This window comes from Montipora capricornis, chromosome 13, assembly GCF_036669925.1.
Source record: "Montipora capricornis isolate CH-2021 chromosome 13, ASM3666992v2, whole genome shotgun sequence".
In the NCBI taxonomy this organism is placed as follows: domain Eukaryota; kingdom Metazoa; phylum Cnidaria; class Anthozoa; order Scleractinia; family Acroporidae; genus Montipora; species Montipora capricornis.
In genome coordinates, this window is record NC_090895.1 from 49,276,176 (window position 1) to 49,301,724 (window position 25,549).

The 25,549-nt window shown below is 47.1% G+C and overlaps 24 non-coding genes and 1 pseudogene across 24 annotated transcripts; 9 read left to right on the forward strand and 16 right to left on the reverse strand.

The window, feature by feature from the left end:
* The first annotated feature begins 3,875 nt into the window (after positions 1–3,875).
* Positions 3,876–3,994, forward strand: LOC138031092 (5S ribosomal RNA). The gene has a single exon (XR_011128191.1). It is a non-coding gene; the product is annotated as a 5S ribosomal RNA (ribosomal RNA).
* Positions 3,995–4,970: 976 nt separating this feature from the next.
* On the reverse strand, positions 4,971–5,134 carry LOC138031102 (U1 spliceosomal RNA). The gene has a single exon (XR_011128201.1). It is a non-coding gene; the product is annotated as a U1 spliceosomal RNA (small nuclear RNA).
* A 194-nt stretch (positions 5,135–5,328) lies between these two features.
* On the reverse strand, positions 5,329–5,521 carry LOC138031024 (U2 spliceosomal RNA). Its single transcript, XR_011128132.1, has one exon. It is a non-coding gene; the product is annotated as a U2 spliceosomal RNA (small nuclear RNA).
* A 272-nt stretch (positions 5,522–5,793) lies between these two features.
* On the forward strand, positions 5,794–5,912 carry LOC138031100 (5S ribosomal RNA). The gene has a single exon (XR_011128199.1). It is a non-coding gene; the product is annotated as a 5S ribosomal RNA (ribosomal RNA).
* Positions 5,913–6,891: 979 nt separating this feature from the next.
* On the reverse strand, positions 6,892–7,055 carry LOC138031103 (U1 spliceosomal RNA). The gene has a single exon (XR_011128202.1). It is a non-coding gene; the product is annotated as a U1 spliceosomal RNA (small nuclear RNA).
* A 194-nt stretch (positions 7,056–7,249) lies between these two features.
* Positions 7,250–7,441, reverse strand: LOC138031041 (U2 spliceosomal RNA). The gene has a single exon (XR_011128148.1). It is a non-coding gene; the product is annotated as a U2 spliceosomal RNA (small nuclear RNA).
* A 270-nt stretch (positions 7,442–7,711) lies between these two features.
* LOC138030992 (5S ribosomal RNA) lies at positions 7,712–7,830 on the forward strand. Its single transcript, XR_011128101.1, has one exon. It is a non-coding gene; the product is annotated as a 5S ribosomal RNA (ribosomal RNA).
* Positions 7,831–8,811: 981 nt separating this feature from the next.
* LOC138031104 (U1 spliceosomal RNA) lies at positions 8,812–8,975 on the reverse strand. The gene has a single exon (XR_011128203.1). It is a non-coding gene; the product is annotated as a U1 spliceosomal RNA (small nuclear RNA).
* Positions 8,976–9,170: 195 nt separating this feature from the next.
* On the reverse strand, positions 9,171–9,362 carry LOC138031023 (U2 spliceosomal RNA). Its single transcript, XR_011128131.1, has one exon. It is a non-coding gene; the product is annotated as a U2 spliceosomal RNA (small nuclear RNA).
* Positions 9,363–9,629: 267 nt separating this feature from the next.
* LOC138031003 (5S ribosomal RNA) lies at positions 9,630–9,748 on the forward strand. The gene has a single exon (XR_011128112.1). It is a non-coding gene; the product is annotated as a 5S ribosomal RNA (ribosomal RNA).
* Positions 9,749–10,900: 1,152 nt separating this feature from the next.
* Positions 10,901–11,064, reverse strand: LOC138031106 (U1 spliceosomal RNA). Its single transcript, XR_011128204.1, has one exon. It is a non-coding gene; the product is annotated as a U1 spliceosomal RNA (small nuclear RNA).
* A 194-nt stretch (positions 11,065–11,258) lies between these two features.
* LOC138031057 (U2 spliceosomal RNA) lies at positions 11,259–11,491 on the reverse strand (annotated as a pseudogene).
* A 320-nt stretch (positions 11,492–11,811) lies between these two features.
* On the forward strand, positions 11,812–11,930 carry LOC138031015 (5S ribosomal RNA). The gene has a single exon (XR_011128123.1). It is a non-coding gene; the product is annotated as a 5S ribosomal RNA (ribosomal RNA).
* A 976-nt stretch (positions 11,931–12,906) lies between these two features.
* LOC138030986 (U1 spliceosomal RNA) lies at positions 12,907–13,070 on the reverse strand. Its single transcript, XR_011128096.1, has one exon. It is a non-coding gene; the product is annotated as a U1 spliceosomal RNA (small nuclear RNA).
* Positions 13,071–13,264: 194 nt separating this feature from the next.
* Positions 13,265–13,455, reverse strand: LOC138031055 (U2 spliceosomal RNA). The gene has a single exon (XR_011128158.1). It is a non-coding gene; the product is annotated as a U2 spliceosomal RNA (small nuclear RNA).
* Positions 13,456–19,117: 5,662 nt separating this feature from the next.
* LOC138031026 (5S ribosomal RNA) lies at positions 19,118–19,236 on the forward strand. The gene has a single exon (XR_011128134.1). It is a non-coding gene; the product is annotated as a 5S ribosomal RNA (ribosomal RNA).
* Positions 19,237–20,212: 976 nt separating this feature from the next.
* Positions 20,213–20,376, reverse strand: LOC138030987 (U1 spliceosomal RNA). Its single transcript, XR_011128097.1, has one exon. It is a non-coding gene; the product is annotated as a U1 spliceosomal RNA (small nuclear RNA).
* Positions 20,377–20,570: 194 nt separating this feature from the next.
* On the reverse strand, positions 20,571–20,766 carry LOC138031049 (U2 spliceosomal RNA). Its single transcript, XR_011128155.1, has one exon. It is a non-coding gene; the product is annotated as a U2 spliceosomal RNA (small nuclear RNA).
* A 267-nt stretch (positions 20,767–21,033) lies between these two features.
* Positions 21,034–21,153, forward strand: LOC138031093 (5S ribosomal RNA). Its single transcript, XR_011128192.1, has one exon. It is a non-coding gene; the product is annotated as a 5S ribosomal RNA (ribosomal RNA).
* Positions 21,154–22,134: 981 nt separating this feature from the next.
* LOC138031010 (U1 spliceosomal RNA) lies at positions 22,135–22,299 on the reverse strand. The gene has a single exon (XR_011128119.1). It is a non-coding gene; the product is annotated as a U1 spliceosomal RNA (small nuclear RNA).
* Positions 22,300–22,493: 194 nt separating this feature from the next.
* LOC138031036 (U2 spliceosomal RNA) lies at positions 22,494–22,684 on the reverse strand. The gene has a single exon (XR_011128143.1). It is a non-coding gene; the product is annotated as a U2 spliceosomal RNA (small nuclear RNA).
* Positions 22,685–22,953: 269 nt separating this feature from the next.
* On the forward strand, positions 22,954–23,074 carry LOC138031095 (5S ribosomal RNA). Its single transcript, XR_011128194.1, has one exon. It is a non-coding gene; the product is annotated as a 5S ribosomal RNA (ribosomal RNA).
* Positions 23,075–24,057: 983 nt separating this feature from the next.
* Positions 24,058–24,221, reverse strand: LOC138031097 (U1 spliceosomal RNA). The gene has a single exon (XR_011128196.1). It is a non-coding gene; the product is annotated as a U1 spliceosomal RNA (small nuclear RNA).
* A 194-nt stretch (positions 24,222–24,415) lies between these two features.
* LOC138031025 (U2 spliceosomal RNA) lies at positions 24,416–24,606 on the reverse strand. Its single transcript, XR_011128133.1, has one exon. It is a non-coding gene; the product is annotated as a U2 spliceosomal RNA (small nuclear RNA).
* A 266-nt stretch (positions 24,607–24,872) lies between these two features.
* Positions 24,873–24,991, forward strand: LOC138031038 (5S ribosomal RNA). Its single transcript, XR_011128145.1, has one exon. It is a non-coding gene; the product is annotated as a 5S ribosomal RNA (ribosomal RNA).
* The last annotated feature ends 558 nt before the right edge of the window (positions 24,992–25,549 follow it).

Here is a 25,549-nt window from a genome sequence, read left to right on the forward strand (position 1 = left end):
AAAAAGCAAGAAGGGTCGACCGAGTACCCAAAAACCGACAAGGCGATCGGCAGTGTACAACACGCCATGGCGACCTTTCAGTTGAGATCGATCACTGGGCGGTCAAGATTGAAGAAGAACAATTGGGACCAGGTCGAAGGCCAGTAGAGAGTATAGCCATACAAAGGAAAAAACTTGTCAACACAATGGGGAGTCGGACGATCCTCAGACAGCAAAAACAAATAAACAGAATTTGCAGAGATAGAGGAAACAGCAGCAAACATGATGAGGGGACAAAGACGCAATGACAAGGGAGGAACGACGCCGACGGGAAAAGGAACCACCAACCAAACGCCAAGCAGACAGAAGAGCAGAGTAAAACGGGGGGAGGGACTTGGAGGAAAAGGCCTCAGGACGGGACAGAACAACATCAAGAGCAGGGACACCAAAACGAGAATCACACCAAAAGGAAAAGAAATGGACCCAACTACGCGGAGAAAACAGTGAAACGCCGAACCCACTGGACAAGAAGCGCAGAAACCTTAAGACGAAGATCAATGACAGAAAAACCCACCAGCAGATGTAGGCTGAACAACAACAGCACGAGAAACCAGATCGCGTTTGCCCTTCCAAAAAAACCCAAAAACCAATTTACAAAGCTCGGAAGAAACCCAAGGGGGGACATGAATTAGGGAGGCAATGTACCAAAACCCTAGAAAGGGCCAAGGCGTTGATGACGAGAGCTCTCCCGCCGTAGGACAGGGAGCGTTGCCTCCAAGAAGCCAGCACATTCTCCACGGCATCAATCCTAGGACGCCAGTTCACTTCCTCCAAATTCCCAGGCCCAATAAAGACGCCCAGCACTTTGATCTTGGCCGAGGTCCCAGTCCAGGGTGACAGGGGGGTCAGTCCTGCCAGACCACGAACCGAGCCACAATCCCTTGGATTTGGATCCCTGATTAAGCTTAGCACCAGAACCCCTTTCAAAAAGAGCATAAACTTCAAAAATAGCAGCAATGGCAATATCAGACGTGACAATGAGAGAGGTGTCATCGGCGTACTGCGAGATCGGAGACAGGGCCCGCGGGGGCCCGGGGACAGAAAGACCAATGATACGTGGATTGGCACGAATGTTAACAGCAAGCACTTCAGAAACTAGAACATACAATAATGGAGACAAAGGACAGCCCTGACGCACGCCACGAGACAAAGGAAAAAACCGAGACAGATAACCATTAACAACTACAGAGCTTTGGACAGCAGAATAGAACAGAACAACCCAACGGACAAAAGATGGGCCAAAACCCATCCTCGACAAAGTAGCACACATAAATGACCAATCCACTCTATCAAAGGCCTTTTCCTGGTCTAAGGAGAGAACGGCAACGGGATGTCAGATTCCGTGGCAAAGGCAACCACATCACGCAAAAGAGCAACATTCTCGCCAATAAACCTGCCAGGAACACCGCAGGTCTGATCCTCACTAACAAACCAGATGGATAACTTTGAGAAGGCGCCCAGCAATAAACACGAGAAGCAAGCTTATAGTCGACGTTGAGAAGGGAGATGGGGCGCCAGTTACGAGCGTCCAACCGATCTCCCTTCTTAAAGATTAAGGATATGAGACCCCGCCGTTGAGACAAAGACATAGAACCAGACAGATAACACGAATTCAAGACCTCCACTAAATCAGACCCAAGGACGTCCCAGAATTTCAAGTTAAAACTCCATGGGAGAGGCCATCGGACCCCGGGGCTTTACGACGAGCCATGCCAACAAGGGCACGATGACACTCCTCAAGAGTCAGAAAGCCCTCACAAAGATCAGCTTGGGCAGATGAAAGGACGAGGGACACATTACTGAGAAGAATATCTTGAGCGGCGGAATCCGTAGGACAGGCAGTAAAAAAAGAGAGGAGTAGAAAGTGGCGAACGAAGAACACAGATCAGAAGGTGTTGAAACAATGGACCCATCAGGGTTCCGAAGCGCAGAAACCCACCGGTCAGCAGACCGTTTCTTCTCTAAACGAAAAAAGTACGCCGATGAGACTTCGCCCTCCTCAACCCATCGGACACACGTGACCGTACTTGGGCACCTTGAGCAGCCCTGATGTCATAGGCGGAAAGCTGTTCAAGGGTGGATCGATAAACACCTAAAACAGACAGGCAACCAGCATCAAGCCGTGCCTTGAGGTGTGCCGCCAACTAGCCAACAAATCGCGTGACCAAGATTCTTTCTGCGACCGGCGCACACAGTAAGATACCGTAATGCCCTTCGATCTTTGCTTTACCGGAATCCCACCACTTGGAAAGAGAGGAAAAACAGAGCTTACAGTCCTTCCAATCGGCCCAAAAGTCAGAAATAAGGCGACAGACCAGTACTCCTCCTCCTCCAGGACTGAGGTATTAAGCTTCCAAAGCCCCGGACCAGGAGGAATAACGTCAGGAACAGTAAGAGAGCAGGACACAGCACAATGGTCTGAAAACGGACACGGAAGAATTTCACAAACAGAGACAGAGACGCAACCCAGACATAAGGGCACCCAATTAGATCTATACGGGAGGAGATAGAGCCATCCGCCTTAGTCCAGGTAAAGGCGGAGGAAGACGGATGGAGGTATCTCCAAATATCAATACAACAGACATCGTCAAAAAGACGACCAAGGGCAACAACACTCTCACGCGAGGTATCACCGACCACGGAGCCCACACGGTCAGCAGCGCGATCAAAGACGGTATTAAAATCGCCGGCGAGGAGGGTGGGAACTGAAGGGTCTAATCGGGAAGAGACCCCGTCCAGGAAGGCATCACGATCAGGGTTACGATTGGGAGCATAAATGCAAGCAACCCTGAACACAGCGCCACGCAAAGAAAACTCACATAACAAAAACCGACCACAACTATCAGAGGAAGAGATTTAACAAGGGACAACACTGGACGAAAACAAAAACATACAACCACAAGGACTTATTAGAGCCGGAGACACCACAACGGAAAGACCAGATGACTGGAAACCAGGACTGACACTCACTGAGGGAGATGCAGTGGGCCTCTTGGAGGCACACTACATCAGGAAACAACAGGCAAGGAATGAAGCCACTGTACAAACCCAGCTCGCTTAGACTGGTCTCGCAGACCGTTGACGTTAATTGAGACAACTGACAGAGCCATAATGGAGTACAGTAAAAGAGTAACTATGTACGTGCTTTGCGTTGGGGGAGGGAAAACGACACATCAGGCAAACCTTCGTGCTTCGCAGACTTGACAGTATCAGCTGAAGCACGAGTCTTCGATTTAGTAGAAGAGGGCGCAGCTCCGCTCTTCTTAGCCACCTTTGTAAGAGCCTTCCGGGAAGGAGTAACAGAAGAGCTATCAGAGGAGGTTCTCAACGGAATCACAACCGCGTTTACGAGGAGTGGATACCTCAACCATTTCCACCTCCAAAGGTTCAACAGATTGGGAGGATGGAGGAAACACCCGAAGAAACAAGACTGTCGGTACCACCACTAGCAAACAGTACCCCTTACGACGCACACCTGTATTCTCAGCCACTTTACATAAAGTGCCACCACTTGGTGGTTTTTAACATTTTGTAATTTTTTAACAGAATCTCAGTACTTTTGGCAGGATGCCCGTAAATGCTCACGGCGGACAAGGTGCTCCCAGTCTCATGGCCACGAGATATGGTGGTCCGATTACAATCCGTGCCAAGGAAGGAATGCCCAAAGCCAACCTGAAAGCGAGGCGCACACAACGATCGCTCTTGTACAGTGGGCAGCAGCACCAGCATTGCATGGCACTTGCGTTGACGGCAAGAGGACAAATGCACATTGTGCTTGCTCTGACCTCGTTTTCATTTTCCCTTATAACAAAGTTAATTTTCACGGCAAATTACTTGTCTACGACCATACCACAGGGAAAACACCGGTTCTCGTCCGATCACCGAAGTTAAGCCCTGTCGGGCGGGGTTAGTACTTGGATGGGAGACCGCCTGGGAATACCCCGTGTTGTAGGCTTCCCTTTTTCCTTCTGTACACTTGATTATCTCAAAAAATCTCAGTTTCTTTCAATGAAAGAACATTCCAAACCAGGTTTTTTGAACACAACATGCCAACGATATGTCAAAGATGAGACATACGACAAAAACAAAATAGTTCACACGAGAAAGTGGAACTTGTATTCCCAAGGGAGCGCGTGCGCGCGAGATCTTATCAATCCAACGTTTATGACATGAAACGTATCTTTTCGTGTGAGCAAAGAACAGGATACGACAAGTAAAAAATGCATGCACTGTTATGCATTAGATGGAAGTTAACCTAGCCCGGATGATATGTATACAACGAAGGCTACAACACTACAACATTGATCTTGCGAAAACGTGACTTACGTGACGTAGCGCACTTCAAAGTCTTACTGTTCCCTGCTCAACACGGACAGTACGTATTCAAAGGGCCGATAAGACACTATCCTGACCATGAAAGATTTACTTTTTATGATAACAATCCAATTAACTGATAACATAGAGAAACCACAAAGTGTTGGCCACAGAAATGTAACGCCAACTGATCTGGCGGGTCCTCAGTTACTCAATGCAAAACGGGCTCTCCAGAACGCAACATAACACAACGCAAAATAAATCTATCGCGATGGAGCAGTACAAACACACATCCACTTACGTTTTCGAAACGATGCACGAGGATAAGAGCTCGACCCGCTGGCATTTTCTTGTCTCACTCGTCTATCGATGGAAATCGATGCGGCTGAAATAAACACGTCGTCTCCCTCTCTGTACGGCCAAGAATGAGAGAAATGAAATCACAGTTTTTCAGTGCACCAAGTACGGAACATTCACCTACAATTTCAGCAGTGGACTTCACAAATACAACTCACCTTCCTTAGTCCTTACACCGCCACCGCATCTCCTTCCCTGCCCTGCCTGAAACGTTACCAACAAACCTTCCCATTAGCCAACTTTGCCACCGGGGTTTGGTGCGGGGACTAGCGCGAACGCAGGTCCCCACTACCAGAAATTATACGCTCGAGTTACCCACATTTGGGGTAATCGCAAGGGTCAACCCAATCGAAGTGCAATGAAAGAGCCTCACCTTGAGAGGACTGCCTCCCTGATCACAGTGCCTCCCGCGTCAGGTAAGTATGCCTTTTCAGCCTCTCCGGGACCGCAAAACGCAACTTGTCTGCGCATACCATGTGGTAATGGAGGTCACGTGCTCCTCGTCCTGTCGTGTCGTGCTGTCCACTCGCTGCTATGCTACCTAGAAAAGAGAAGAGAATGTGAAGGTTGGTTGCTTGGTCACTTTTTCTGCTTTCACTTGATTATTTCTTCCCCAGAGGGAAGTGGGCCACGCTCGGAGGTAGTGCTATACCGAGGCAACCCGTGGCCGGGACGAGGCAAGCCTCTTTTCCACGGCCCAGTTCCAAAAATCAGTTTAATATATGAGCTGCTCGATGAGCAGCGGTATCAGATATTAAGCTGATAAGAACAGATACTACACTTGATCTTAGCCAAAAGGCCGAGAAGCGATGCCCGTAAATGCTCACGGCGGACAAGGTGCTCCCAGTCTCATGGCCACGAGATATGGTGGTCCGATTACAATCCGTGCCAAGGAAGGAATGCCCAAAGCCAACCTGAAAGCGAGGCGCACACAACAACGATCGCTCTTGTACAGTGGGCAGCAGCACCAGCATTGCATGGCACTTGCGTTGACGGCAAGAGGACAAATGCACATTTGTGCTTGCTCTGACCTCGTTTTTCATTTTCCCTTATAACAAAGTTAATTTTCACGGCAAATTACTTGTCTACGACCATACCACAGGGAAAACACCGGTTCTCGTCCGATCACCGAAGTTAAGCCCTGTCGGGCGGGGTTAGTACTTGGATGGGAGACCGCCTGGGAATACCCCGTGTTGTAGGCTTCCCTTTTTCCTTCTGTACACTTGATTATCTCAAAAAAATCTCAGTTTCTTTCAATGAAAGAACATTCCAAACCAGGTTTTTTGAACACAACATGCCAACGATATGTCAAAGATGAGACATACGACAAAAACAAAATAGTTCACACGAGAAAGTGGAACTTGTATTCCCAAGGGAGCGCGTGCGCGCGAGATCTTATCAATCCAACGTTTATGACATGAACGTATCTTTTCGTGTGAGCAAAGAACAGGATACGACAAGTAAAAAATGCATGCACTGTTATGCATTAGATGGAAGTTAACCTAGCCCGGATGATATGTATACAACGAAGGCTACAACACACTACAACATTGATCTTGCGAAAACGTGACTTACGTGACGTAGCGCACTTCAAAGTCTTACTGTTCCCTGCTCAACACGGACAGTACGTATTCAAAGGGCCGATAAGACACTATCCTGACCATGAAAGATTTACTTTTTATGATAACAATCCAATTAACTGATAACATAGAGAAACCACAAAGTGTTGGCCACAGAAATGTAACGCCAACTGATCTGGCGGGTCCTCAGTTACTCAATGCAAAACGGGCTCTCCAGAACGCAACATAACACAACGCAAAAAAATCTATCGCGATGGAGCAGTACAAACACACATCCACTTACGTTTTCGAAACGATGCACGAGGATAAGAGCTCGACCCGCTGGCATTTTCTTGTCTCACTCGTCTATCGATGGAAATCGATGCGGCTGAAATAAACACGTCGTCTCCCTCTCTGTAACGGCCAAGAATGAGAGAAATGAAATCACAGTTTTTCAGTGCACCAAGTACGGAACATTCACCTACAATTTCAGCAGTGGACTTCACAAATACAACTCACCTTCCTTAGTCCTTACACCGCCACCGCATCTCCTTCCCTGCCCTGCCTGAAACGTTACCACAACAACCTTCCCATTAGCCAACTTTGCCACCGGGGTTTGGTGCGGGGACTAGCGCGAACGCAGGTCCCCACTACCAGAAATTATACGCTCGAGTTACCCACATTTGGGGTAATCGCAAGGGTCAACCCAATCGAAGTGCAATGAAAGAGCCTCACCTTGAGAGGACTGCCTCCCTGATCACAGTGCCTCCCGCGTCAGGTAAGTATGCCTTTTCAGCCTCTCGGGACCGCAAAACGCAACTTGTCTGCGCATACCATGTGGTAATGTGAGGTCACGTGCTCCTCGTCCTGTCGTGTCGTGCTGTCCACTCGCTGCTATGCTACCTAGAAAAGAGAAGAGAATGTGAAGGTTGGTTGCTTGGTCACTTTTTCTGCTTTCACTTGATTATTTCTTCCCCAGAGGGAAGTGGGCCACGCTCGGAGGTAGTGCTATACCGAGGCAACCCGTGGCCGGACGAGGCAAGCCTCTTTTCCACGGCCCAGTTCCCAAAAATCAGTTTAATATATGAGCTGCTCGATGAGCAGCGTATCAGATATTAAGCTGATAAGAACAGATACTACACTTGATCTTAGCCAAAAGGCCGAGAAGCGATGCCCGTAAATGCTCACGGCGGACAAGGTGCTCCCAGTCTCATGGCCACGAGATATGGTGGTCCGATTACAATCCGTGCCAAGGAAGGAATGCCCAAAGCCAACCTGAAAGCGAGGCGCACACAACGATCGCTCTTGTACAGTGGGCAGCAGCAGCACCAGCATTGCATGGCACTTGCGTTGACGGCAAGAGGACAAATGCACATTGTGCTTGCTCTGACCTCGTTTTCATTTTCCCTTATAACAAAGTTAATTTTCACGGCAAATTACTTGTCTACGACCATACCACAGGGAAAACACCGGTTCTCGTCCGATCACCGAAGTTAAGCCCTGTCGGGCGGGGTTAGTACTTGGATGGGAGACCGCCTGGGAATACCCCGTGTTGTAGGCTTCCCTTTTTCCTTCTGTACACTTGATTATCTCAAAAAATCTCAGTTTCTTTCAATGAAAGAACATTCCAAACCAGGTTTTTTGAACACAACATGCCAACGATATGTCAAAGATGAGACATACGACAAAAACAAATAGTTCACACGAGAAAGTGGAACTTGTATTCCCAAGGGAGCGCGTGCGCGCGCGAGATCTTATCAATCCAACGTTTATGACATGAAACGTATCTTTTCGTGTGAGCAAAGAACAGGATACGACAAGTAAAAAATGCATGCACTGTTATGCATTAGATGGAAGTTAACCTAGCCCGGATGATATGTATACAACGAAGGCTACAACACTACAACATTGATCTTGCGAAAACGTGACTTACGTGACGTAGCGCACTTCAAAGTCTTACTGTTCCCTGCTCAACACGGACAGTACGTATTCAAGGGCCGATAAGACACACTATCCTGACCATGAAAAGATTTACTTTTTTATGATAACAATCCAATTAACTGATAACATAGAGAAACCACAAAGTGTTGGCCACAGAAATGTAACGCCAACTGATCTGGCGCGGGTCCTCAGTTACTCAATGCAAAACGGGCTCTCCAGAACGCAACATAACACAACGCAAAAGAAATCTATCGCGATGGAGCAGTACAAACACACATCCACTTACGTTTTCGAAACGATGCACGAGGATAAGAGCTCGACCCGCTGGCATTTTCTTGTCTCACTCGTCTATCGATGGAAATCGATGCGGCTGAAATAAACACGTCGTCTCCCTCTCTGTACGGCCAAGAATGAGAGAAATGAAATCACAGTTTTTCAGTGCACCAAGTCGGAACATTCACCTACAATTTCAGCAGTGGACTTCACAAATACAAACTCACCTTCCTTAGTCCTTACACCGCCACCGCATCTCCTTCCCTGCCCTGCCTGAAACGTTACCAACAAACCTTCCATTAGCCAACTTTGCCACCGGGGTTTGGTGCGGGGACTAGCGCGAACGCAGGTCCCCACTACCAGAAATTATACGCTCGAGTTACCCACATTTGGGGTAATCGCAAGGGTCAACCCAATCGAAGTGCAATGAAAGAGCCTCACCTTGAGAGGACTGCCTCCCTGATCACAGTGCCTCCCGCGTCAGGTAAGTATGCCTTTTCAGCCTCTCCGGGACCGCAAAACGCAACTTGTCTGCGCATACCATGTGGTAATGGAGGTCACGTGCTCCTCGTCCTGTCGTGTCGTGCTGTCCACTCGCTGCTATGCTACCTAGAAAAGAGAAGAGAATGTGAAGGTTGGTTGCTTGGTCACTTTTTTCTGCTTTCACTTGATTATTTCTTCCCCAGAGGGAAGTGGGCCACGCTCGGAGGTAGTGCTATACCGAGGCAACCCGTGGCCGGGACGAGGCAAGCCTCTTTTCCACGGCCCAGTTCCAAAAATCAGTTTAATATATGAGCTGCTCGATGAGCAGCGTATCAGATATTAAGCTGATAAGAACAGATACTACACTTGATCTTAGCCAAAAGGCCGAGAAGCGATGCCCGTAAATGCTCACGGCGGACAAGGTGCTCCCAGTCTCATGGCCACGAGATATGGTGGTCCGATTACAATCCGTGCCAAGGAAGGAATGCCCAAAGCCAACCTGAAAGCGAGGCGCACACAACGATCGCTCTTGTACAGTGGGCAGCAGCACCAGCATTGCATGGCACTTGCGTTGACGGCAAGAGGACAAATGCACATTGTGCTTGCTCTGACCTCGTTTTCATTTTCCCTTATAACAAAGTTAATTTTCACGGCAAATTACTTGTCTACGACCATACCACAGGGAAAACACCGGTTCTCGTCCGATCACCGAAGTTAAGCCCTGTCGGGCGGGGTTAGTACTTGGATGGGAGACCGCCTGGGAATACCCCGTGTTGTAGGCTTCCCTTTTTCCTTCTGTACACTTGATTATCTCAAAAAATCTCAGTTTCTTTCAATGAAAGAACATTCCAAACCAGGTTTTTTGAACACAACATGCCAACGATATGTCAAAGATGAGACATACGACAAAAACAAAATAGTTCACACGAGAAAGTGGAACTTGTATTCCCAAGGGAGCGCGTGCGCGCGAGATCTTATCAATCCAACGTTTATGACATGAAACGTATCTTTTCGTGTGAGCAAAGAACAGGATACGACAAGTAAAAAATGCATGCACTGTTATGCATTAGATGGAAGTTAACCTAGCCCGGATGATATGTATACAACGAAGGCTACAACACTACAACATTGATCTTGCGAAAACGTGACTTACGTGACGTAGCGCACTTCAAAGTCTTACTGTTCCCTGCTCAACACGGACAGTACGTATTCAAAGGGCCGATAAGACACTATCCTGACCATGAAAGATTTACTTTTTATGATAACAATCCAATTAACTGATAACATAGAGAAACCACAAAGTGTTGGCCACAGAAATGTAACGCCAACTGATCTGGCGGGTCCTCAGTTACTCAATGCAAAACGGGCTCTCCAGAACGCAACATAACACAACGCAAAAGAAATCTATCGCGATGGAGCAGTACAAACACACATCCACTTACGTTTTCGAAACGATGCACGAGGATAAGAGCTCGACCCGCTGGCATTTTCTTGTCTCACTCGTCTATCGATGGAAATCGATGCGGCTGAAATAAACACGTCGTCTCCCTCTCTGTACGGCCAAGAATGAGAGAAATGAAATCACAGTTTTTCAGTGCACCAAGTACGGAACATTCACCTACAATTTCAGCAGTGGACTTCACAAATACAACTCACCTTCCTTAACCAACATCTCCTAAACCATCTCCAACATCTCCTAAACCAACATCTCCTAAACCAACATTTGTCTTGATTTATTTCCATTGTTCATTTCAGTTGGAGGGCCATTATGAAAACTACTGGGTGACCAGTAATCAATGTCCTTACCCTCGTTAAATAAAGTTATTTCTTTCTTCTTTCAGTCCTTACACCGCCACCGCATCTCCTTCCCTGCCCTGCCTGAAACGTTACCAACAAACCTTCCCATTAGCCAACTTTGCCACCGGGGTTTGGTGCGGGGACTAGCGCGAACGCAGGTCCCCACTACCAGAAATTATACGCTCGAGTTACCCACATTTGGGGTAATCGCAAGGGTCAACCCAATCGAAGTGCAATGAAAGAGCCTCACCTTGAGAGGACTGCCTCCCTGATCACAGTGCCTCCCGCGTCAGGTAAGTATGCCTTTTCAGCCTCTCCGGGACCGCAAAACGCAACTTGTCTGCGCATACCATGTGGTAATGGAGGTCACGTGCTCCTCGTCCTGTCGTGTCGTGCTGTCCACTCGCTGCTATGCTACCTAGAAAAGAGAAGAGAATGTGAAGGTTGGTTGCTTGGTCACTTTTTCTGCTTTCACTTGATTATTTCTTCCCCAGAGGGAAGTGGGCCACGCTCGGAGGTAGTGCTATACCGAGGCAACCCGTGGCCGGGACGAGGCAAGCCTCTTTTCCACGGCCCAGTTCCAAAAATCAGTTTAATATATGAGCTGCTCGATGAGCAGCGTTTGAATATATTGAGCTGCTCGATGAGCAGCCGTATCAGAGATTAAAGATGCTAAGAAACCAGGATTACTAACACTGGGATCTTAAGCAAAAAGGCGAAGAAGCCGATGCCCGTAAATGCTCACGGCGGGACAAGGTGCTAACAGTCTCATGGCCACGATGCCCGTAAATGCTCACGGCGGACAAGGTGCTCCCAGTCTCATGGCCACGAGATATGGTGGTCCGATTACAATCCGTGCCAAGGAAGGAATGCCCAAAGCCAACCTGAAAGCGAGGCGCACACAACGATCGCTCTTGTACAGTGGGCAGCAGCACCAGCATTGCATGGCACTTGCGTTGACGGCAAGAGGACAAATGCACATTGTGCTTGCTCTGACCTCGTTTTCATTTTCCCTTATAACAAAGTTAATTTTCACGGCAAATTACTTGTCTACGACCATACCACAGGGAAAACACCGGTTCTCGTCCGATCACCGAAGTTAAGCCCTGTCGGGCGGGGTTAGTACTTGGATGGGAGACCGCCTGGGAATACCCCGTGTTGTAGGCTTCCCTTTTTCCTTCTGTACACTTGATTATCTCAAAAAATCTCAGTTTCTTTCAATGAAAGAACATTCCAAACCAGGTTTTTTGAACACAACATGCCAACGATATGTCAAAGATGAGACATACGACAAAAACAAAATAGTTCACACGAGAAAGTGGAACTTGTATTCCCAAGGGAGCGCGTGCGCGCGAGATCTTATCAATCCAACGTTTATGACATGAAACGTATCTTTTCGTGTGAGCAAAGAACAGGATACGACAAGTAAAAAATGCATGCACTGTTATGCATTAGATGGAAGTTAACCTAGCCCGGATGATATGTATACAACGAAGGCTACAACACTACAACATTGATCTTGCGAAAACGTGACTTACGTGACGTAGCGCACTTCAAAGTCTTACTGTTCCCTGCTCAACACGGACAGTACGTATTCAAAGGGCCGATAAGACACTATCCTGACCATGAAAGATTTACTTTTTATGATAACAATCCAATTAACTGATAACATAGAGAAACCACAAAGTGTTGGCCACAGAAATGTAACGCCAACTGATCTGGCGGGTCCTCAGTTACTCAATGCAAAACGGGCTCTCCAGAACGCAACATAACACAACGCAAAAGAAATCTATCGCGATGGAGCAGTACAAACACACATCCACTTACGTTTTCGAAACGATGCACGAGGATAAGAGCTCGACCCGCTGGCATTTTCTTGTCTCACTCGTCTATCGATGGAAATCGATGCGGCTGAAATAAACACGTCGTCTCCCTCTCTGTACGGCCAAGAATGAGAGAAATGAAATCACAGTTTTTCAGTGCACCAAGTACGGAACATTCACCTACAATTTCAGCAGTGGACTTCACAAATACAACTCACCTTCCTTAGTCCTTACACCGCCACCGCATCTCCTTCCCTGCCCTGCCTGAAACGTTACCAACAAACCTTCCCATTAGCCAACTTTGCCACCGGGGTTTGGTGCGGGGACTAGCGCGAACGCAGGTCCCCACTACCAGAAATTATACGCTCGAGTTACCCACATTTGGGGTAATCGCAAGGGTCAACCCAATCGAAGTGCAATGAAAGAGCCTCACCTTGAGAGGACTGCCTCCCTGATCACAGTGCCTCCCGCGTCAGGTAAGTATGCCTTTTCAGCCTCTCCGGGACCGCAAAACGCAACTTGTCTGCGCATACCATGTGGTAATGGAGGTCACGTGCTCCTCGTCCTGTCGTGTCGTGCTGTCCACTCGCTGCTATGCTACCTAGAAAAGAGAAGAGAATGTGAAGGTTGGTTGCTTGGTCACTTTTTCTGCTTTCACTTGATTATTTCTTCCCCAGAGGGAAGTGGGCCACGCTCGGAGGTAGTGCTATACCGAGGCAACCCGTGGCCGGGACGAGGCAAGCCTCTTTTCCACGGCCCAGTTCCAAAAATCAGTTTAATATATGAGCTGCTCGATGAGCAGCGTATCAGATATTAAGCTGATAAGAACAGATTTTTTTTTTTTTTTTTTTTTTTGTCAAAAGAGCGTTTATTCACAAATAAAAATGGAGCTATTACATATTCAGGAATACAAAAAAGTCTACAGAGTCACAAAGCCGGAGTAAGCAGCTAGCCGTAAGGGCCAGGGGCCCTAACGATAAAGTCCATGAACTGCGCAAGTTCCTTAAAGAGAGCCCCGGATTACAGACACCGCAAACAGCGCGCGGACAAAGCAAAACGAGAATTAAATGTACGCCTAAATAGTAACGCTAGGAAGACCATTCTCTACAGTGCAAAAGCCTGGGAGAGACCACAAGGAAGAAAAGCGACTGTCTGAAAGGCGAAAGTGATCGAGCTTAATTCGACTATGGAGATCGCCAGAAACAAAACGGATAATAGCCCGATGATCTTCTTTACCGTTATAAAAGGTGGCCTTATTGCGAAAAAGCCAAACACCGTAAAGAATGGTCTTGATAATGTGGCGCGCAATGCGAGCCCTCTTTGTAACGAGAGGGGGCCAAATAAAAAAGAACACGAAAGGGACATTTAAGGTAAGCCGAAAGCCTAGTACACGATCTAAAATTGGGGAAAAACGGGACCAAACCCGCTTAACCCGAGGGCAATGCAAAAAACAATGATCGATAGTCTCTCGTCTAGGGCAAGAAGCACAGAAAGCCGAGTTAATATATCCCCAATTAGCAAGGGAATCGCGAACCTTAACACCGCGGAGAGCAATTAGCCACAAGAGATCATTTTTAGGATTTTCGGTAAGAGAATCTCGAACGAGAGACCAATGATCATTGAGTGAAAAAGAAGAGCCACAAACCTGGGTCCAAACTCTATGCAAGATAGGGGAGGAGGAATTCGAGGAAAGTAGTTTCAAATATAAACGCTTAGAAGTTAAGTCGCAACTGCCAACGGATAAAAGAGTTTCGAGACAGCGGGCGTAAAAAGGAGACGGAAAGCAGGCAGAAGGGGCAAAATTATCGCGCAAACAATTCCACTGGGGGCGAAGAGAAGACAAACGTCTACCAACAAAATATTTACAAAGATAAAAACTAGAATCGTGAGGCGAGTCCAAAGTAAAAGCCATCCCCGCTAACTGCAAGGCAAGGCACTTAACACTAAAATTAATAATACCTATACCCCCTTGCGCAGCGCTTAAATATAAAGTATTACGAGCAACCGTCTCAATTTTACAACCCCAAAGAAAAGGCCAGATGAAACTATTGATACGGGAAAGGACCCAGGCAGGGGGAAGCAAAACCCTAGCTAGATACATCAGCTTACTTAACCCTAAGGTGTTAATAAGGAGAGCCTTGCCTAGGAAGGACAAAGAACGAGATCTCCAAAGATTGAGGGACTTCTCTAGTTTGTTTAGCTTAGGTTGCCAATTATCATTCTCAACAGGGATAGTACCAAAAAAGACCCCAAGAATTTTCATTTTCTTGACCCAAGTAAGTCCAAGGGGTTCGTCAGTCCGAGAACGCCAAGCACCGAGCCACATGGCCTCCGTTTTCGACTTATTTAGCTTAGCTCCAGAACCACGTTCGTAAACACTAACACAATCAAAAAGCTTATTTAGAGAGAAAAGGTCTTTCAAAACAGCAGTAGTGTCATCAGCATAAAGGCGAACCTTGGCCTGCAAACCCCTTGCACCAGGAAGTAAAAACCCCTCAATCTCAGGAGATCTACGGATCAGGTTAGCAAGAACTTCTACACATAAAACATAAAGTAGAGGAGAGAGAGGATCCCCCTGACGGACGCCCCGTTCAAGGGGGATACTCTCAGTAAGCCAATCGTTAAGGATGATACGCATGCAAGCACCATTATAAAAGGTACTAATCCAGCGACAAAAATCAGAACCAAAACCGTAAACATTAAGCAGCTCTAGAAGGAAGACGCGATCGACTCGGTCGAAGGCTTTTTCTTGATCTAAACTAATCAAAATAGCAGACTCATTTGTTTGCTCAATGTGGCTCAAAACATCGCGCAACAACGTCACATTAGAGAAGATTGAACGACCCGGAACAGAACAAGATTGATCAGGGGAAACTATGTGATGCATAACCGAAGAAAGACGAGTTGTGATAGCTTTAGAGATAATCTTATAATCCACATTGAGCAAAGAAATGGGCCTCCAGTTTTTCAAATTCTTAATATCCCCGCGCTTCTTATAAATAAGGCGAGTAACGCTTCCTTTCATAGAATCCGAAAGTTCAGAGTCGTGGAAACATTGGTTTGCGACTGATAGTAAAAGGGGGCCCAGAATGTCCCAAAAACGCAAGTAAAATTCGACAGACAAACCATCAGAACCAGGTGACCTTCCTAGGCTAAGGCTCCTTAATGAAATAGTCAATTCATCTAAAGTTAAAAGTCCCTCGCATGAGTCGCGCAGAGGAGGAGAAAGCGAAGAAGGAATAGAATCAAAACAGGATTGTTTACACACAGGATCAATAACCTCTTGCGAGAAAAGATTTGAATAAAAGCGCACGTGCGCACGTTCAATCTCCTCCCGAGTGAAAACTTCAATGTCATTATCATTCAAAATGGAAGAAACGTTATTACGGTCTAAGCGCTCACGTTCTAACTTGAAGAAGAAGCGTGAAGGCTTCTCGCCCTCCTCAAGCCACTGGACGCGAGAACGGATTTTAGAGCCTTCCAAAACACGCAAGGTAAGAGCATTCAGTTCAGATTCAAGCCGAGAGATTTCAGGGGCGACCGAAAGGTCGCCACAGACGAGACGGCGCTTGAGACCAATTATTGCATTAGTTATAAGGACGCGCTCATGCGAGAGACTTCTACGTTTATTCTTAGCAAATGAAATAATTTCCGAGCGAATAGAGTCCTTAAAAAAGTCCCACCAACATTTGACTGACGGAAAATAGTCAACGCAATCGGAGAGCTCACGAATCTTAGCATCAAAGGAAAGACAAAATTCGCTATCATTCAAAAGGGAGGAATTAAATTTCCATAAGCCCGGACCACGCATATAATTAGACTCCAATTTTAAAGAAAGATTAACAAAATCATGATCAGAAAAGGCGCAAGGAGAAATGTCACAGGACTGAACTAAAGGGAATAAATTTCGGGAAACAAAAATTTGTCAAGGCGCGAGCCGATGGAGAAATTAGAATTAAACCAAGAGCACGCTCGGACACGGGGATGCAATTTGCGCCAAGCATCTTCAAGGTAAAGTGAACGACGAAAGTCAGAGAGATATTTTGCAATGGAAACATTGCCACCAAACTTATCTAAGTCAGATTCATAGCAATTGAAATCACCGGCAATAATAGTAAAATCAGCAGGAAGGCAGAAAGCATGCAAATTCTCGAAAAACACTTTTCGGTCAGTCAAAAGGGTAGGCGCATAAATATTAATAATATTAAACTTACGATTATTATACTCAACGAGTAAACTAAGGACACGTCCATCATGATCTCTACGCCAAGATAAAACTTGACCATCAAAACGATCGGAAATCAAAATAATAACACCAGCCTGTTTACCAACAGCAGGGGACCAAAAAGACGGCCCACTCCAGTCAGCAACCAGGGAATTAAAGGCAACAGGATCAGATATTAAGGTCTCCTGAATGCAGATAATACCGAAACCGAAACGAACATAATCAAGCAAAGCTTTCCGAGTAGCCTGATTAGAACCACGTGAATTAATTGAAATTAAATTAAATATAGAGGTCATGATGGACGGCTTTTTTTCGTAGGCACACGCGAAGGATTCGTTGACTTACGAACAGGCACAATGGTTGGAGTGACATTAGCAGGTGTCCGGCTGGATCCTCTCTTGACAGCTCGTCCCAACGTACGAGTTGGGAAAAGGTCAGGCGCAGGGGTATAATCATCTGAGTCAGAATCATCAGAAACGACGAGAGGATGGTCACCAGGGTCAGAAAGCAGCGGGCGAGAGGTCTGTAAAGGCGAATCAGCATCAGGATCAAGGTCAGGATCAGCATCGTCAGAAGCAACATCAACGTCAAGATCAGGAACAGCATCAGGAACAGGGTCGGTGACAGGGGCAGGAACATTATCAGGATCAGAGTTGTCATCAGGGTAATCAGGAAGGGAGTCAGGCGGAGGATCAGCAACATCCATAGCATAAGCTACTTCGGCATCGGAGGCAGCTTCTACCAAGGCTGGATTAGAGGGCGCATAGGAGGCCAAAATACTCTGGGACTGAGAAAGGTCAGAAGAAAGGAGAGGGGAAGATTGTATCTGCGAAGGGGCCGAGTGCTCAGAAGAAGGCTGCAAAGAGGAAGACTGCGACGAGGATTGGGAAGAGCAGGATGAAGATAGTTGGCTAGGAGGCTGCGAAGGTCGATTAGAGGGCTGAACAGCAGGTTGAAGATCAGGAGACGGCTGGGGAGGAGGGTCGTCTGGCTTGTCAGCATCTCGGTAAGATCGAGGACGGCGATGCCACGAGTGTTGACAATCGATAGCCCTATGGCCTTGGTCACGACACACACAGCAGAAATCCTTCTCAGGGCATTCCTTAAACATATGACCAATATGCTCGCAATTGTAGCAGAAGGTATTAGGGCAATCCTTAGCCATATGATCGGGAAGGTTGCACTTTCGACAAGTAGGCGTCTGATTGTCGTGACGGACACGGACCAGAACCCGGCCAAAACGAAGAAAGGAAGGGATAGATTTGGACAGGACCATACCAAAGACCCGAGTTCCATTGTCCAACGTAGGGTAGTTCTGGTGTTTACTACGTCGAGTAAACTTCACAGTACCATAGGGAGCAAGACGTATATGAAGCGCAGAATCAGGAAGTTCATAAGGAGCACCAAAAACAGCAACATAGACGATACGGGGGTTACCAGAAGATGTAGGGGCACCAGAGCGGAGGAAACGAGGCACCAACGATGAAGCCCGAAGAAAGGTGTTACGATAATCTTCTTTGGTAAAGGTGACACACACTTGCTGCGGGGAAACCCACTGGACGCAGCGAACAGCAGCAGAAGGGATCTGGCAGGTCTCTAGGTCGGCAAAAAGATCCTTTAAAGCAAAGTCGCCATCAGGTTTCGGAAAAAAGGCAGAACACGGTCTCTCTGGCAAGCGGTTATAAACAGAAAAATTCTCTCTCTCAAAGGTAGACGGAACAAAACGGCTGCGAACAGGAGCATTATTGACGAGCGGAACAGGGTCACCAGACCCGGCAGTGACACCAGCATATGAAATAGCAGTATTCGATGAGGTAGCAGCAATATCAGAAGAAGGGTTCACAGCAACATTCTCAGAAACATCATCCATAGGGGCGTCGCCCCAATTAACACGTGTATCAGTATCAGCATCCATGGAATCGCAAGAGCAAGGATACCACAAGGAACGAAAAACCTACTACCAAAATGGTAGGGCTTCGCCCTGGGAGAACCCACAAAACATCGGCCAAAAAGACTTAGCCAAAAGGCCGAGAAGCGATGCCCGTAAATGCTCACGGCGGACAAGGTGCTCCCAGTCTCATGGCCACGAGATATGGTGGTCCGATTACAATCCGTGCCAAGGAAGGAATGCCCAAAGCCAACCTGAAAGCGAGGCGCACACAACGATCGCTCTTGTACAGTGGGCAGCAGCACCAGCATTGCATGGCACTTGCGTTGACGGCAAGAGGACAAATGCACATTGTGCTTGCTCTGACCTCGTTTTCATTTTCCCTTATAACAAAGTTAATTTTCACGGCAAATTACTTGTCTACGACCATACCACAGGGAAAACACCGGTTCTCGTCCGATCACCGAAGTTAAGCCCTGTCGGGCGGGGTTAGTACTTGGATGGGAGACCGCCTGGGAATACCCCGTGTTGTAGGCTTCCCTTTTTCCTTCTGTACACTTGATTATCTCAAAAAATCTCAGTTTCTTTCAATGAAAGAACATTCCAAACCAGGTTTTTTGAACACAACATGCCAACGATATGTCAAAGATGAGACATACGACAAAAACAAAATAGTTCACACGAGAAAGTGGAACTTGTATTCCCAAGGGAGCGCGTGCGCGCGAGATCTTATCAATCCAACGTTTATGACATGAAACGTATCTTTTCGTGTGAGCAAAGAACAGGATACGACAAGTAAAAAATGCATGCACTGTTATGCATTAGATGGAAGTTAACCTAGCCCGGATGATATGTATACAACGAAGGCTACAACACTACAACATTGATCTTGCGAAAACGTGACTTACGTGACGTAGCGCACTTCAAAGTCTTACTGTTCCCTGCTCAACACGGACAGTACGTATTCAAAGGGCCGATAAGACACTATCCTGACCATGAAAGATTTACTTTTTATGATAACAATCCAATTAACTGATAACATAGAGAAACCACAAAGTGTTGGCCACAGAAATGTAACGCCAACTGATCTGGCGGGTCCTCAGTTACTCAATGCAAAACGGGCTCTCCAGAACGCAACATAACACAACGCAAAAGAAATCTATCGCGATGGAGCAGTACAAACACACATCCACTTACGTTTTCGAAACGATGCACGAGGATAAGAGCTCGACCCGCTGGCATTTTCTTGTCTCACTCGTCTATCGATGGAAATCGATGCGGCTGAAATAAACACGTCGTCTCCCTCTCTGTACGGCCAAGAATGAGAGAAATGAAATCACAGTTTTTCAGTGCACCAAGTACGGAACATTCACCTACAATTTCAGCAGTGGACTTCACAAATACAACTCACCTTCCTTAGTCCTTACACCGCCACCGCATCTCCTTCCCTGCCCTGCCTGAAACGTTACCAACAAACCTTCCCATTAGCCAACTTTGCCACCGGGGTTTGGTGCGGGGACTAGCGCGAACGCAGGTCCCCACTACCAGAAATTATACGCTCGAGTTACCCACATTTGGGGTAATCGCAAGGGTCAACCCAATCGAAGTGCAATGAAAGAGCCTCACCTTGAGAGGACTGCCTCCCTGATCACAGTGCCTCCCGCGTCAGGTAAGTATGCCTTTTCAGCCTCTCCGGGACCGCAAAACGCAACTTGTCTGCGCATACCATGTGGTAATGGAGGTCACGTGCTCCTCGTCCTGTCGTGTCGTGCTGTCCACTCGCTGCTATGCTACCTAGAAAAGAGAAGAGAATGTGAAGGTTGGTTGCTTGGTCACTTTTTCTGCTTTCACTTGATTATTTCTTCCCCAGAGGGAAGTGGGCCACGCTCGGAGGTAGTGCTATACCGAGGCAACCCGTGGCCGGGACGAGGCAAGCCTCTTTTCCACGGCCCAGTTCCAAAAATCAGTTAATATATGAGCTGCTCGATGAGCAGCGGTATCAGATATTAAGCTGATATAAGAACAGATACTACACACTTGATCTTAGCCAAAAGGCCGAGAAGCGATGCCCGTAAATGCTCACGGCGGACAAGGTGCTCCCAGTCTCATGGCCACGAGATATGGTGGTCCGATTACAATCCGTGCCAAGGAAGGAATGCCCAAAGCCAACCTGAAAGCGAGGCGCACACAACGATCGCTCTTGTACAGTGGGCAGCAGCACCAGCATTGCATGGCACTTGCGTTGACGGCAAGAGGACAAATGCACATTGTGCTTGCTCTGACCTCGTTTTCATTTTCCCTTATAACAAAGTTAATTTTCACGGCAAATTACTTGTCTACGACCATACCACACAGGGAAAACACCGGTTCTCGTCCGATCACCGAAGTTAAGCCTGTCGGGCGGGGTTAGTACTTGGATGGGAGACCGCCTGGGAATACCCCGTGTTGTAGGCTTCCCTTTTCCTTCTGTACACTTGATTATCTCAAAAAATCTCAGTTTCTTTCAATGAAAGAACATTCCAAACCAGGTTTTTTGAACACAACATGCCAACGATATGTCAAAGATGAGACATACGACATACGACAAAAACAAAATAGTTCACACGAGAAAGTGGAACTTGTATTCCCAAGGGAGCGCGTGCGCGCGAGATCTTATCAATCCAACGTTTATGACATGAAACGTATCTTTTCGTGTGAGCAAAGAACAGGATACGACAAGTAAAAAATGCATGCACTGTTATGCATTAGATGGAAGTTAACCTAGCCCGGATGATATGTATACAACGAAGGCTACAACACTACAACATTGATCTTGCGAAAACGTGACTTACGTGACGTAGCGCACTTCAAAGTCTTACTGTTCCCTGCTCAACACGGACAGTACGTATTCAAAGGGCCGATAAGACACTATCCTGACCATGAAAGATTTACTTTTATGATAACAATCCAATTAACTGATAACATAGAGAAACCACAAAGTGTTGGCCACAGAAATGTAACGCCAACTGATCTGGCGGGTCCTCAGTTACTCAATGCAAAACGGGCTCTCCAGAACGCAACATAACACAACGCAAAAGAAATCTATCGCGATGGAGCAGTACAAACACACATCCACTTACGTTTTCGAAACGATGCACGAGGATAAGAGCTCGACCCGCTGGCATTTTCTTGTCTCACTCGTCTATCGATGGAAATCGATGCGGCTGAAATAAACACGTCGTCTCCCTCTCTGTACGGCCAAGAATGAGAGAAATGAAATCACAGTTTTTCAGTGCACCAAGTACGGAACATTCACCTACAATTTCAGCAGTGGACTTCACAAATACAACTCACCTTCCTTAGTCCTTACACCGCCACCGCATCTCCTTCCCTGCCCTGCCTGAAACGTTACCAACAAACCTTCCCATTAGCCAACTTTGCCACCGGGGTTTGGTGCGGGGACTAGCGCGAACGCAGGTCCCCACTACCAGAAATTATACGCTCGAGTTACCCCACATTTGGGGTAATCGCAAGGGTCAACCCAATCGAAGTGCAATGAAAGAGCCTCACCTTGAGAGGACTGCCTCCCTGATCACAGTGCCTCCCGCGTCAGGTAAGTATGCCTTTTCAGCCTCTCCGGGACCGCAAAACGCAACTTGTCTGCGCATACCATGTGGTAATGGAGGTCACGTGCTCCTCGTCCTGTCGTGTCGTGCTGTCCACTCGCTGCTATGCTACCTAGAAAAGAGAAGAGAATGTGAAGGTTGGTTGCTTGGTCACTTTTTCTGCTTTCACTTGATTATTTCTTCCCCAGAGGGAAGTGGGCCACGCTCGGAGGTAGTGCTATACCGAGGCACCCGTGGCCGGGACGAGGCAAGCCTCTTTTCCACGGCCCAGTTCCAAAAATCAGTTTAATATATGAGCTGCTCGATGAGCAGCGTATCAGATATTAAGCTGATAAGAACAGATACTACACTTGATCTTAGCCAAAAGGCCGAGAAGCGATGCCCGTAAATGCTCACGGCGGACAAGGTGCTCCCAGTCTCATGGCCACGAGATATGGTGGTCCGATTACAATCCGTGCCAAGGAAGGAATGCCCAAAGCCAACCTGAAAAGCGAGGCGCACACAACGATCGCTCTTGTACAGTGGGCAGCAGCACCAGCATTGCATGGCACTTGCGTTGACGGCAAGAGGACAAATGCACATTGTGCTTGCTCTGACCTCGTTTTCATTTTCCCTTATAACAAAAGTTAATTTTCACGGCAAATTACTTGTCTACGACCATACCACAGGGAAAAAACACCGTTCTCGTCCGATCACCGAAGTTAAGCCCTGTCGGGCGGGGTTAGTACTTGGATGGGAGACCGCCTGGGAATACCCCCGTGTTGTAGGCTTCCCTTTTTCCTTCTGTACACTTGATTATCTCAAAAAATCTCAGTTTCTTTCAATGAAAGAACATTCCAAACCAGGTTTTTTGAACACAACATGCCAACGATATGTCAAAGATGAGACATACGACAAAAACAAAATAGTTCACGAGAGAAAGTGGAACTTGTATTCCAAGGGAGCGCGTGCGCGCGAGATCTTATCAATCCAACGTTTATGACATGAAACGTATCTTTTCGTGTGAGCAAAGAACAGGATACGACAAGTAAAAAATGCATGCACTGTTATGCATTAGATGGAAGTTAACCTAGCCCGGATGATATATGTATACAACGAAGGCTACAACACTACAACATTGATCTTGCGAAAACGTGACTTACGTGACGTAGCGCACTTCAAAGTCTTACTGTTCCCTGCTCAACACGGACAGTACGTATTCAAAGGGCCGATAAGACACTATCCTGACCATGAAAGATTTACTTTTTTATATGATAACAATCCAATTAACTGATAACATAGAGAAACCACAAAGTGTTGGCCACAGAAATGTAACGCCAACTGATCTGGCGGGTCCTCAGTTACTCAATGCAAAACGGGCTCTCCAGAACGCAACATAACACAAACGCAAAAGAAATCTATCGCGATGGAGCAGTACAAACACACATCCACTTACGTTTTCGAAACGATGCACGAGGATAAGAGCTCGACCCGCTGGCATTTTCTTGTCTCACTCGTCTATCGATGGAAATCGATGCGGCTGAAATAAACACGTCGTCTCCTCTCTGTACGGCCAAGAATGAGAGAAATGAAATCACAGTTTTTCAGTGCACCAAGTACGGAAAACATTCACCTACAATTTCAGCAGTGGACTTCACAAATACAACTCACCTTCCTTAGTCCTTACACCGCCACCGCATCTCCTTCCCTGCCCTGCCTGAAACGTTACCAACAAACCTTCCCATTAGCCAACTTTGCCACCGGGGTTTGGTGCGGGGGACTAGCGCGAACGCAGGTCCCCACTACCAGAAATTATACGCTCGAGTTACCCACATTTGGGGTAATCGCAAGGGTCAACCCAATCGAAGTGCAATGAAAGAGCCTCACCTTGAGAGGACTGCCTCCCTGATCACAGTGCCTCCCGCGTCAGGTAAGTATGCCTTTTCAGCCTCTCCGGGACCGCAAAACGCAACTTGTCTGCGCATACCATGTGGTAATGGAGGTCACGTGCTCCTCGTCCTGTCGTGTCGTGCTGTCCACTCGCTGCTATGCTACCTAGAAAAGAGAAGAGAATGTGAAGGTTGGTTGCTTGGTCACTTTTTCTGCTTTCACTTGATTATTTCTTCCCCAGAGGGAAGTGGGCCACGCTCGGAGGTAGTGCTATACCGAGGCAACCCGTGGCCGGGACGAGGCAAGCCTCTTTTCCACGGCCCGTTCCAAAAATCAGTTTAATATATGAGCTGCTCGATGAGCAGCGTATCAGATATTAAGCTGATAAGAACAGATACTACACTTGATCTTAGCCAAAAGGCCGAGAAGCGATGCCCGTAAATGCTCACGGCGGACAAGGTGCTCCCAGTCTCATGGCCACGAGATATGGTGGTCCGATTACAATCCGTGCCAAGGAAGGAATGCCCAAAGCCAACCTGAAAGCGAGGCGCACACAACGATCGCTCTGTACAGTGGGCAGCAGCACCAGCATTGCATGGCACTTGCGTTGACGGCAAGAGGACAAATGCACATTGTGCTTGCTCTGACCTCGTTTTCATTTTCCTTATAACAAAGTTAATTTTTCACGGCAAATTACTTGTCTACGACCATACCACAGGGAAAACACCGGTTCTCGTCCGATCACCGAAGTTAAGCCCTGTCGGGCGGGGTTAGTACTTGGATGGGAGACCGCCTGGGAATACCCCGTGTTGTAGGCTTCCCTTTTTCCTTCTGTACACTTGATTATCTCAAAAAATCTCAGTTTCTTTCAATGAAAGAACATTCCAAACCAGGTTTTTTGAACACAAACATGCCAACGATATGTCAAAGATGAGACATACGACAAAAAACAAAATAGTTCACACGAGAAAGTGGAACTTGTATTCCCAAGGGAGCGCGTGCGCGCGAGATCTTATCAATCCAACGTTTATGACATGAAACGTATCTTTTCGTGTGAGCAAAGAACAGGATACGACAAGTAAAAAATGCATGCACTGTTATGCATTAGATGGAAGTTAACCTAGCCCGGATGATATGTATATAACGAAGGCTACAACACTACAACATTGATCTTGCGAAAACGTGACTTACGTGACGTAGCGCACTTCAAAGTCTTACTGTTCCCTGCTCAACACGGACAGTACGTATTCAAAGGGCCGATAAGACACTATCCTGACCATGAAAGATTTACTTTTTATGATAACAATCCAATTAACTGATAACATAGAGAAACCACAAAGTGTTGGCCACAGAAATGTAACGCCAACTGATCTGGC